Source organism: Rattus norvegicus, chromosome 7, assembly GCF_036323735.1.
Source record: "Rattus norvegicus strain BN/NHsdMcwi chromosome 7, GRCr8, whole genome shotgun sequence".
NCBI lineage: Eukaryota > Metazoa > Chordata > Mammalia > Rodentia > Muridae > Rattus > Rattus norvegicus.
In genome coordinates this window covers 89,775,681-89,787,879 of record NC_086025.1, presented here as the reverse complement: position 1 = coordinate 89,787,879, position 12,199 = coordinate 89,775,681, and the positions used below count along the sequence as shown (strand labels likewise).

General features: G+C 37.1%; 1 long non-coding RNA gene across 1 annotated transcript in view; it reads left to right on the top strand.

Annotated features, from left to right (window-relative positions):
* Window positions 1-12,199, top strand: part of LOC134479730 (uncharacterized) — a 291,954-nt gene that overhangs the window by 166,170 nt on the left and 113,585 nt on the right. The window contains exon 3 of the long non-coding RNA XR_010053398.1: window positions 3,118-3,218. This is a non-coding gene — a long non-coding RNA (uncharacterized LOC134479730). The remainder of the gene's footprint in view (window positions 1-3,117; window positions 3,219-12,199) is intronic.

The following is a 12,199-nucleotide window of genomic DNA, read 5'->3' as shown; positions in this document are numbered from 1 at the left end:
TCAGCACTGAAAATGAACAGAGATGCAGGTCCTGGGCTCTCACAGATAAGTCGAGATTTATAGAAATGCTGGACTACAGGCTCAGGAAGACATCTTGTTTCAAAGAATGAGGGTGGACAGTAATAAAGGAAGACACCCAACATTAACCTTAGGCCTCCACACATTTATGAGGATACCCCGTAAGTGCATGTGCACGAGCTTTTATTAGAGCTACCAACACATGCAAAAAAAATATTAGATATACTGAAAGAAACTAACTCAAAATTGCAGAAAAAAGTTATACTTTGTCCTTTAGCTAATATAATGGATAGTCTCTCTGAAAAAAATTAAAAAGTATTTATTGGTTTATTCATTTATTTATTTATTATCAGAGGTAGTAGCACATGCTACTGCTCGTGTATGGAATTAAGTCCTCTCATCTTGTGCATCATGTGAGCTCTGGTTTGTGTCCTTTGGGGCCAGTTTCCTCCTTCCAAATATAGTTTTGAAATGTGTCCAATCTCCCATCATTGTTTTAGCTGTTCATGATCATTATAACTCTAGGGTTTTGCAATTATAGGTTAAATATTTTATGGTAGCTTAAGATTTGTCTTGTTTCTATCTGTAACTATGATGTCGCCATAACAAAAGTTTTGTGTAATATGAGAACTATAATTTCCATTGCACAAAGAAAGTAATGATTTTTCAAGCTGACTTAAAGAGCTAAATAATTGGAATGAGTAATGAAGAATGTGTATTTATTTGTGGGATAGACATGCTTGTGTGAGTGTGAGTGTATCTAAGTGGATTACTAACTGATGACCTAGGTGTAGACACGTTCTCTCTTTGCCCTTGTGGTCAGTGCTTTTATCCACTGATCATTTATTTTACTATTACTGTGAACAGCAGGCCATTGTTCCCTAGGAAGTTCAGAAGTTACAAGAGTTGTGGGAAAACATACTCCTTTCTTGACTTGGCTTTCAATTTTCTTGTTTGCTCAAAATAATTGAAATTGGTATAGGTACAGCAGTTGTGGTCAAAGAAACATCGAGATTAAGATATTTGACTTTAGGTCGGCTCAGGGGGTTGGGCAGGGAAAGCAAAACAATTTCATACATCTCAGCAAATATGTTATTTTATTTAGGCTTAATATTTCCAAGTTACTTTTCCTATGAAGACAGTGTAGGGATTTTGTAACAATTGTCTCAATTTTTTTTCTAATTTAAAAAAATCAGATAAGAAACTAAAAGAGAGAGAAGACATTCAGCGTAAGCCTGAGGAATGAAACAAACATAAGCCAGACAAAACCAAGCATTTAGGAGTCAATGCATGCTGAGTAATGTAGAAGCCTCATGATGACAGCTGAGCATCTGAGAGATGGGGCATGTGGATAGCCTTGGACTGTCCACATGGCTCTGTCACAAAGAGGACAAAAGAAGACCTGGGCTTCCTGGGGTGAATTGAGCTTTGTCCACTACAGAAAACACAGAATCCTTGGAACTTTTATTACACGTTCACCATGTCTGACACATTATTCTAGCACTCAGATATCTGCAAGTCTCGAGGTTGAGAGAGAGAGAGAGAGAGAGAGAGAGAGAGAGAAGCTCCATAGGGTTTAAGTCACTTGGAAAATGTCAAACATAACTTCAAAGGGCTGATCTCAAAGCTCAAGGCTTATCACATTCCCTGGAGTTCTTTAAGAAGATTGATTTTATTTACTCTTAAATAAAAAGTTTAATTCCACAGTGAATAGATAGAAAAGAATGATGTTTTACATTTATAATGAATTATAAAACAAAGCAATGATGGTTTGCAAATAACTCCTCCAACTTAAGATGCGTGATGGTTTAGCCTATTTAAGAACAATTATTGGTATCCTCCCTATGGTTTTTGAAAGTTTTTGAGAAAGGATATATTTTCATGGACAAATTTATATGCTTTGACACCACTTCTATGATATCTCTCCTACAAATTACATAGTTACGGGGCCTACACACTACTTACCCTACAGGAAAATTAACTTTGAACTGTAAGAAGTCCAGAAGATTGAAACTGGAAGCAGAATTCCTCTTCTCTCCTCTTTTACCAAAGTTTTATCTAGTAAAAATTAAACTCTCACTGGCTCATGCCACATTTAATTACAGGACAAAAAAGGGCTGCAAAAACCAATTTCTCGACCGCAAATCTCTCCACTGTGTAATATATTGAGGTGTGACTTTTGTTTTTGTCTCAAAACAGAAATACATAACTCACAATTTAGTCTTGAGAATGCTTTATGACTGTATCGATTTATCATTGTAAAAATGTTAGTATATTAATTTTACTAAGTAATGCTTAAATACTATTTAAAATCTAAATTAAAATGTATAACTCATTCTATTCCTAATGAGAATGTGAAATAAAACCAGCAATTGACACAATTGAAAAATCAGTTAATTAGATTTCAAGCAACTATTTGCAACTCAGGTTTTTACTTATAATTGGTCTATTTGCTCATACGAGCTATTTTTCAAATATAATCATTCCTATATAACATTAGACATTTTAGAGTTAAGGAAGAAAATATGTTCTGTTTATTCAAATTAGCTGAATAAAATTTGTTCAGTAAATAACCATAAAGTATGGAGAATCTTGATTAGAATAAAATAGCAGATAAAATTCTTTTATTCTATATTACACATTTAATACCCCAAACTAATTATTTTCTCACTCACAGCCATGCCTATTGAATGTGAATAATACATTTTCCTATTCTTCAAATGTCTGAGTGGTAGGTATTGTGAGGAACTGGAATATTCCTAGACCATCAAAGGTAGATGTCTAATCTGAATGAATAAAGAATTCAACATGTGTCTGACTATTAGAACATTGATATTCTTTTTCACTAGAATGTAGTTGTAGATATCCTTGGTTCAAGAAGTTGAAGAAAATATGGATAGGGACTTTTGACTTGGGAACAATGGCAAAAACATGCTAAGTCTCATAGGCTCATTTCCATAAATTCATGCAGGATGTAATTTTTCTGCTTAGCACTAACCATGGTGCCTCTGTTTAATAATGAAGTAAATGTGTACATGATGAAGGAATGAGATTCTTGTGCAATTTGCTTTTGTCTAACTTCAGTTTTATTTTTTCAAGGCTTCCTAGAGGAGATGATTCCTGAGACATAAGACAAAACCAAGACAAAAATGGAAAGGGCATTCCAGTGGAGAGGGAAAAATGGACAAAAACACAGAAAAGTAAGTGTGGTGTGCACAGAGATTAGTTATAATGGAGGAGTTTAAGTTTCTGGGCAATAAACCCTATTGTTGCTGAACATAAGTATAGCCAGAGTAACAGAGCAGACCTAAAATTAAACCCAAGGAAGATTTTTAGGAAGATCATTAAATGGCCAACTTTGTGTTTGGGCGGATCTGCCTGTGTTGTGGTGAATAGGTCAGAAAGAAATGCTCTAGAGGAATAAAACTAGAGGCACACAAACCAGTGCGAAGGTCATTAGGAAACCTTATATGCCACTTGCCTTCACCATGCCAGGCACAAGTTTTCCATTACAAATATCATCATTGTTGTTCTTCCTGCAAATGCTCATCACTTCATGTGACTTCTGTTGATACACAGACACCTAAATGTCATAAATACTAATAACTGACTAATCAATAATTATTCACTGATTTAGGATCAAATGTCCTGAATGACATTCAAGAGAATTAGTTCAGAACAAAGAATAGACTTGTAAAATATTCAAGATGTAAAAGCGCTAGTAAAACTTGCCAACAAAATAAAAGTGGCACGTGGATGTCCATATTCATAAGGCAGTGAAGTTCTAGGACTACGTCCATGTAGAGAGTGTCACAAGTTTAAACTCTGTGTACTCTACACTCAAGAAAGGACACCCCAACCTGCTAGTTGAAATCTCTGCGCAAGAGACTTAATCTGTCTTCAGACATAGCATGCTTCAATTTGGTCAAATATCAACATGGGAATGAATGTGGTACCTGCACATTCTGTTGGAACTAAAGGCACAGGAGCGGTGGTACTAAAGTCAGGGGAGCCTAACCTACCCAGCAGCATATGCTCAGCAACAAATTCAGATTCACCTCTCCTCAAGTCATTTGTCACTTCTGACTGTTTCATTATAGGGAGGTGACTGCTTTCACATGGCAGCAATGCCTTTTGTTGATTCTGCCCTCCGTGACATGTTTTATTGTCTTTATTTAACAAATGGCAAGTCAGAAGTCTCACATTAGTGGCGCACTAAAATGCACACAGAGAAGGCTGCCTTTGTGTTGACTCGCACTTTCTACCAAGTCTTTCCAAGGGAGAGCACTCTGAGAACTGTATGGTTGTAGAGCTTAAAACACAACGTTTAACAGTAGCATGTATTAAAAGAAGTGATTCCTGGGCTGTGTCAGTATAGCTGTGCTTAGTTCTATTTAAGACTCATACCCAAAGCTTTAGAAAAATTCTGCAGACTTGTGAATTTTGTTATAGTTCACTATATATTTATATTTTTCTGTATAGAATAAATTTAAAACTATCTGTTGCTAGCTCCAGATCAAGGATATTTTATAGGTTTGTATCTGCCTGGACTCTGAATTTTTATGCCATTTTTCCTTAGAAAATGTGAGCAGAAATAGAAATAAAATACTAGAGAGATAGAGATAATGAGAAAGATAATGGAAGATGGAGGAGTCAGGCATCTTTGGGAAAATAATGGAAGTCAACAATAAACAATCCTGAGCCTTGACATCCTTGGGAAATTTGCACTAGGTGACCCAGTGGTATTGAGTTTGGAGAACTCATGAAAGAGATCATGAATTCATCAGAGTTGGGAACTCTGATTGGCAGCAGGAAGTCCAAAATGGAAAGACATTTTGCAGCTCTGGTCAAGTGGAATAAATAGGTCTCATCTAAAGTTTTTCCACTAAAACCAACTTTTGATTTCTAGGATCAATAAAGAAACAGCTTAAATAAGATTAAATATTATGAAAAGTCTGAAAACAAATGAACGCATGACCCTATTTTCCAATCCTAGAAAATCTACTCTGTGATTTGTGAACCAGAACAGATCTCTGAACATTTATCTATCTTTTGGAGAATGCTTGTCATGATTATTAAAATTACGAACATAATTTTTATGCCTTTGTCCATTTGCTTTATCGTTTTGTCTTTGCCCTTTTGTATGTTTACAAAAACCTTTTATAATTCTAATAACTGATAGTCTTATTTTCCAAAAATGTTGGCAAAGGTGGATTGATCTTCTTACACATAAGGTTTAAGAAACATTGTCTTGGGAATGAATGTCCTTCCTATTAAAATTATTAAAATTGTAATTGTTCATTAAAATGAATACAAAAGAATGCTTCTTATTAAAGACCAGACAGTGGAAGTAAATTCTATATTGTTCACTCTTTTTATTTGAAGTTATGTGACATACCACTCACTATCTTTGTATGAATATGGCTTTACCTTCTATTACATTTATCTGTTTGTTTGTTTGTTTGAGTGAGTGTGTTTGCTTATGTTTAGACCTGTGCATACCATGTGACTTTGGGGAGTCAGAGGTCAACTTGAGGGAGTCCAGTATTAACAGAACTAAAATCAAACATGAACTGATAGCATACTTGCTATGAAGGACCTCTAGTGAGATCTATGATGGACACACACACACACACACACACACACACACACACACACACACTTACTATACTAATAAAGGACCTATGCTTACCCCAAGGCCAGAGCCTGATTCTAGGTTTATGTGGGCATTGCCTTAACTCTTTAGTGTCACAATGACTGTGTTGGTAGTATGAGCGCCATAAACTCACTTGGAGCCCAGACAATATTTTCTTCTAGGTGCTAGTAACAAAATGTTTAAATGAAGTGTGGAGTTTGCCCATGCCCAGCAGGTCCTTGAGGTCAAGCACTCAGCTGTAGGAAGCAACAAAGGGCCCAGCACTATAATATTCCTCATGGAACTAGTCTGTAAGGGCACTGACAGACCATAGTAGTTTTCAAGGGTATTGGAAGGGGTCATACTATGTGATATGACAGGGTTGGGGAAGACGGACAGGTTTCTGAAAAAGTTTTGGAGATCTATAAAGAAACAGCTGAAGATCTCAACTTGTTCCTCCTGGATAGCTCACCTGCTTTCTTATACAATTCAAGACCACCCAGCCATGGGTGGCACTGCCCACAGTAGGATGGATTTACTACCATCAACCTTTATTCAAGAAAATTTGCCCAAAGACATGCCCACAGGCCAACTAGGTGAGATACTTCAGCTAAGATTCTTTCCAGATAAGCCTAGCTTATGTTGAGTTGACAGAAAAACAACAAGCACAAAGGAGAAACATACACATAGAGTATATAATGGACAATGTTTGGTTTGTTTAAAAAGTAAAAAGGCATATGCAAATATATATACAAATATATAGAATATATAAATATATTATGTATATACCTTATATATATGTATATACAATATATTTATATATATATATATATTTGTGTGTGTGTGTGTGTGTGTGTGTGTGTGTGTGTGTGTGTGTGTGTGTGTGTAAGAAAGAGAGAGAGAGCCCAGAATAGGTTTAGGTAGCTAGAATAAGGAGAGTTAACTTGGCATCTTTAACCAAATGGATGGGAAAATGGCTGTTGGTCGCTACAAAGCTCTTTTGTCCCCTTTCTAAATTTTTACTACAAAAATTTGCTACTTTTTAACAAATGGTATCTTTTGAAGTCTCAGAATGTGTTAGAAAGAAAATGCTGAGACTGGACCAGGTGAAGCGAGTCTCCAACTGGAGATTTTAGGAGGGCTGCAGAAAATCAAATGCTGCTTCTGTGTACAAAGTCTGTGAATATGGCAGGTTATTCAAGGGATACTCAATGAGCACAATTCCAGGGACATTATTAATGTATGAATACTTACATGAGAAAGCTTCTAAAGCAGGTTGTTTGCCTTAGAAAATATGTTAAATTGAATTAAAAATTACTCAAGATGCAGGGAGATGGGATTAGAACATTCATCAAGATGCATCTTACCCTGCTGGAACTTAGAAAGTAAGAGTTCGGCCTACGTTCTTGAAGTAGTGTTGGGTTAGACTGGGAAGATAAAAGAGGGGCACAGTCTTCACGATAAGGTGCTGAGAATGCTGTTATTGGCAACATCTCAAGGAAGAAAATACTGAAAGCCCAATAATCGTGTAAGGGCTTAAAGGGCAGAGCTCAAGTTAAGAATGGGGGAGGGTATAGAAAGGAACTTGGAGTGGACCCCAGGCACTATGGGAGTTTGAAAAAGGGAAGTATCTAGATCGCACACTGGCACAGACAAGAGCTTAAGAAGAGACAAAAGATTAAGAAGCCCTCATTCAATACCCATCCTTAAGGTATCTGCTGCCTTGGGAAACTCAAATTTGTGTTACTTTCCTCAGCTTGATATCTACATTCATTTCCCCAAAGCCAAACAGTTTTCAGGTAACACTTTATAAAGGATTAAGGAAGCCTCCAGAAGAGGGATGTCACTACAGGGCAAACAATATACTCTGAAGTTGGATTTCAGTGGTTCAATTTTCTCTTCCCAGATATGTTCTTGGGCCAGCTATAAAAATTATCTAATCTCAATCTGTATCTTAAAATGTGATGACAATATTATCTAACCATAATGAGATGCCTAATAACTGTCAGGGCAGAAGAGAAAAGATCATGAGGTGGTAGAATGGAGAAGGGAGGGGAAGTAAGGGAAAGAGGAGGAAAAGAAAAAGAAATAGCATTGTACAGAACACTGTGTATGATATCACTCATTTGACACCAGCATCAAAATACAGTCTCAGTCTAAGGACCTCAGTGATTTGGACAGAGTGCAAAATGCTGTAAGTGTGGGTGAGTGCTAGAAAGGAAGGACCAGCTGGAGTTTTGTAATCTAGCCATCTAGATAGTGGAAAGGAACTGTGCAATTATTATTTTTAGCTCTTCTCATTTACTTCAGGCTTCTGCAGGGCTCTGGTGTCCCCAGGCTGGGAAACACCTGTAACACAACTCTCATGAATGTGAGGATTTATCTGCATTCATGTTTTGTGTCCTTATCACCCACAGCTATGGAGGACAGGCAGAAAACTCAGGGTGAGTTTTTATCCTGATTAATCTGACTAATTTGGTTTTCCGCTTCCTTTGCCTCCTGCTTCCAGTTCCTGAAAAACTGACCCTGGAATTCGATCCCAGGGAACTGCAGCTGTACTCACAGACCACTGTGCTCAGTTACAGAGGGAACTGATGTAGCATTGTGGTTTTTAGTGAACTCTTTGGTTTTGAATTTTCCTGGAGATCAGTACAATTTTTAGACTGTCTGGTATTCTGTGAGTGTTCCCTTGCTTGCTGTGGAGTGAAGATATCTCCATTCAGGAGATTTTTTTTCAGGGTACTTAAAGGACAAAACAGATTTCTTATAAAATCATTTCTATTATTTATTAGCTACTGCTATTATGAATAATCATAGATTTGGATGTGTAAATCTAAATAGGAATGTTATTTCAGGATTTGGGAGTCAAAATGTAGATTCGGCAAAGGTGAATTGGTTTTTATTGTTGTTTTTGTTTGTTTGTTTGTTTTTTGGTTTTTGTTTATTTATTTGTTTATTTGTTTATTTTTTAGAACTACAGGGTTGATACCAAGGCATCATCAGGTCCTGTTACCTTATGGTGGTTCTGTGGACACTTCTAAGATCATCAGACTGCTGAAGGAGGCTATTTCAAGTAGTTTGTCAGACAAATGTTTTCAGTTCCTCCGTTACTGTAGACTAGGAGTCCTTCTCAACTCAAAAAGGTTACTTATCACATACTTTAGTGGATGAAAGTGATCATCCAAGAATGGAGATATGACATATAGTCTTAAAAGGGGAAATTACAATAGGAAAATTAAAGCGGAAAGAAGGGCTGAGTAGATAAAAGAATGTGGAGAGGGATACCTAACACTAAAGGCCTTTTGAAAAGCCATTAGGAAAACTACTACTGTAAAATCTCACTACATTATGTGCATAGATGAAAGGAAAGTGAAAGGAAATATCATAACATGAGAAAGACAATATACTAACTAGATATCGTATGTGAAACGTGAAGTATCAGGATTAGGTAACATCTTTTTTAGATATCAGTTTCCATAGAATTTCAAACATTGCAGGTTATTACCAGCGCTATCTGCTGTCTTCTACAATCTGTTGGTAATGCTATCAGGTTGCTAAAGAGACCACATAGTTACATCATTGAGGCTGGAGCAAAGCGGAGCTGATCTCAAATAGAAGCTTCACTCCTATAGATTGGTATTAATAGTGCTGAAAATGCTAGACACTCTATTGGAGGTGAAAGGCAAAGATCAATCTGACCTAGCTACAAACCATATGAGCTACAGTAGTGACCCGCCTGCAGGATATACCTACCTTTGAAATAGTGGCACAGACATCATGAGAGTAACCAACCACTACTTACTTGGATTTGCAGCCTGTTCCATAAAATAAAACTCATAAATGACATTTTAAACGAGGCTAAGAATTTGAGACTAGATTCTGTTGAAATGAAAAGCACTAACTCCTGATACTGAAATATAGCTTTAGATCAGGGCATCACTGATCCATCACCAAAGAAGCTTTGTATTGCAGTATCTCTCCTCTCAAGGAACACAGATCACTGTGGAAGAGAAGGTATAAAAATTCTGAGGTCCAGAAGGGAGGCCCCCCTTGGCACAAGGAAGCATACACCAGGGCTGAAGCACATGCATACTCACATAGACTTTGAGAGCATCCAGGGACTTGAACTAGTTCTAACCAAACAAAATCCCATAATAGAGAAGGGGAAGTAAGTACAAAGTCCCAACCCTAACCAAGAAGCTATTTGCAATAGATAGCTTATAAGAGGGGTTAATTAGTTTTTTCTCCCCAGTGGAGTAAAAACACATATACCAACCAAGCCCCAGGGAAACAGAATTCCTTTGATTTTAATAATATTATAAAAATTAATGTATACATATATATGTATACATATATATATAAATAGATATATTCAGGCTATGCATATATATGCCATATTTTCTATCTATAAATGTATATATAAATACACATATATTCACATAATACATATGTACACACACACACACATATATATATGCAATGTTTGAAGTTCTTTGGAAACTAAATAACTAAAACTTAGTATATAGACACATAAATATGCATATTTATACTCTGCCTACATATGCAACTTTTCTCTGTGTTTTCCCACACCTCAAACTATTCCCATCTCTTTTCAATGACTTTCCCTCAATATTCACATTCCTCCATGGGCTATTTGTGACTGCCTTGTTGATTTGATTTCATTTAAATGATCCAGTATTCTGTCAAGTAAGTGGTCAATCAGCATGTAAATGATCAGCATGTCATTGCATGGGTTTCTAAAAAGCTGGGCATGTAAATTGATCAGCATGTCACTGCATGGGTTTCTAAAGAGCTTGGCATGGGAATGGCACTGCTTACATTAGACTAGTGTCTGGAAAGATGACTTAAGCCGTGCTTCAGTTACTTTTAATTCCCATAATTGAGGCTTTAAAAGTAAATTCCAAAATGATTAAAAGCACATCACTTACTTCACACACCACTCTGGCTGTGCGTCAATACTCACCCACTGGGAGTATCGACCTTCTTGAGTTTAAAGCTAATGTTTGAGGGAGGAGAACCAGCAGTTAGTGTTGCCAGGAGAATCAGGCCTTGGGGATCTGCATGAAACTACCCATCCCTTTCTTCACACAGTGATGTGACCACTTGCTAATCAGTCAACAACTGCCCTGAGTGATAGAATTTCTTCTCTTTATTTACGTATCCCCTAAGGTGGGCTTTTCTTTACTCTGAACCATTTTTTTTTCATGAAATTGTTTACCTTTGGGGATGGGGAATTATCACCACTCTGAAGAAGAGAGGCAGGGTTATGTTGATTTTTTGTTTAAATTATTTGAGACAAGACTGAGAAAGGGATATATTTCTACATGTTTTTTTCCAAAGGCCCTGTGATACTGGTCACTATTATTTTATGGATTGCATTGTAAATTATGAGATGAGTCACGGCTAAAAGAGACTCAATAATTTCTGTATTGTCACACATCGTCTGTGTAGAAGAGGAATCATAGAATCAAAGTCCCAGATGGTTAACTGCTTTTTGCTCTGCCTTTTTTCCAGGTTAGTGTAGAGCTTGCTCATTCATAGTCATAAAGCGCATGCTGCACTTTCTAATGGTGTGTCACCATGATATAGACTGGTCAGGAAGGATGAAGGGGGAAATAGTATGCTGGCTAGGAGGACCCTGTAACAGCTAGGGATGAAAGGATGCTGGGAGTCAGCCATAGGTTAAAGACCTTAACATTCTCTAGAAACATGCATCAATATCCTTTATTATTTATTAGCGAGAAAAAAATGATCAGATAGAATTTAACTAGTAAGGAGTTACCTCCTGGAAAAAAAGGGTGATTGTTAAAATCCATGGGTATATCTGTGTGGTGTATCAGAACCAGTCTTGCTCTGTGAGCAGAATCTAAGAGTGAGTTTCTGTACCTGCCCTCCATATGTATTCAGCTTTAGCCTTCCCAATGGTCCAGTGCGTAGTTATCTGTGGGTAACTATGAGTGTTCGCCAACAGAGAAGATTCTTTGTTCTTTTAGCATCAGAAAGGAATTACAATCCCGTGATTTTGAGGTCAGGTGATGTAATTCAGTCAAGTATATTCAATACACACGAGTTGTGATACTTCTGGGTGGAAATCATTTTCATGATCAATCACTATTATTCCCTTTCTTTGGATTTGTATTTTTTAATACTAGATATTGAAATGGAGGCAACTTCCTCAGAGAGTCTTCCAGACACACAGTGTTAAGTTTTAAACCTAGGACAAATAGCTGAGATGCCTATGAACTTAACTAAGCGGACTCCCAGGGTCCTTCAATCCCTACCTGTTGCAGAATCCTCCTAGTTTGCATAGCCTCTTCTCTCATGGCCTGGCTCGGTCTGCTGGCAAAGTCCAATCTGGACTCTTCCAGGCACCTTTTCTTATCCTTATGTTCTCCCATGTATCTATTATAAACCTTCTCCATACTTCTAGTGTAGTCACGTCCTTCCTTTTATTTCATGCTTTTCTTCATCTTTACCCTTTTGGCCCCATTGACCTCTTAGCCAGCTCTTGGCCCAGGTCACCCA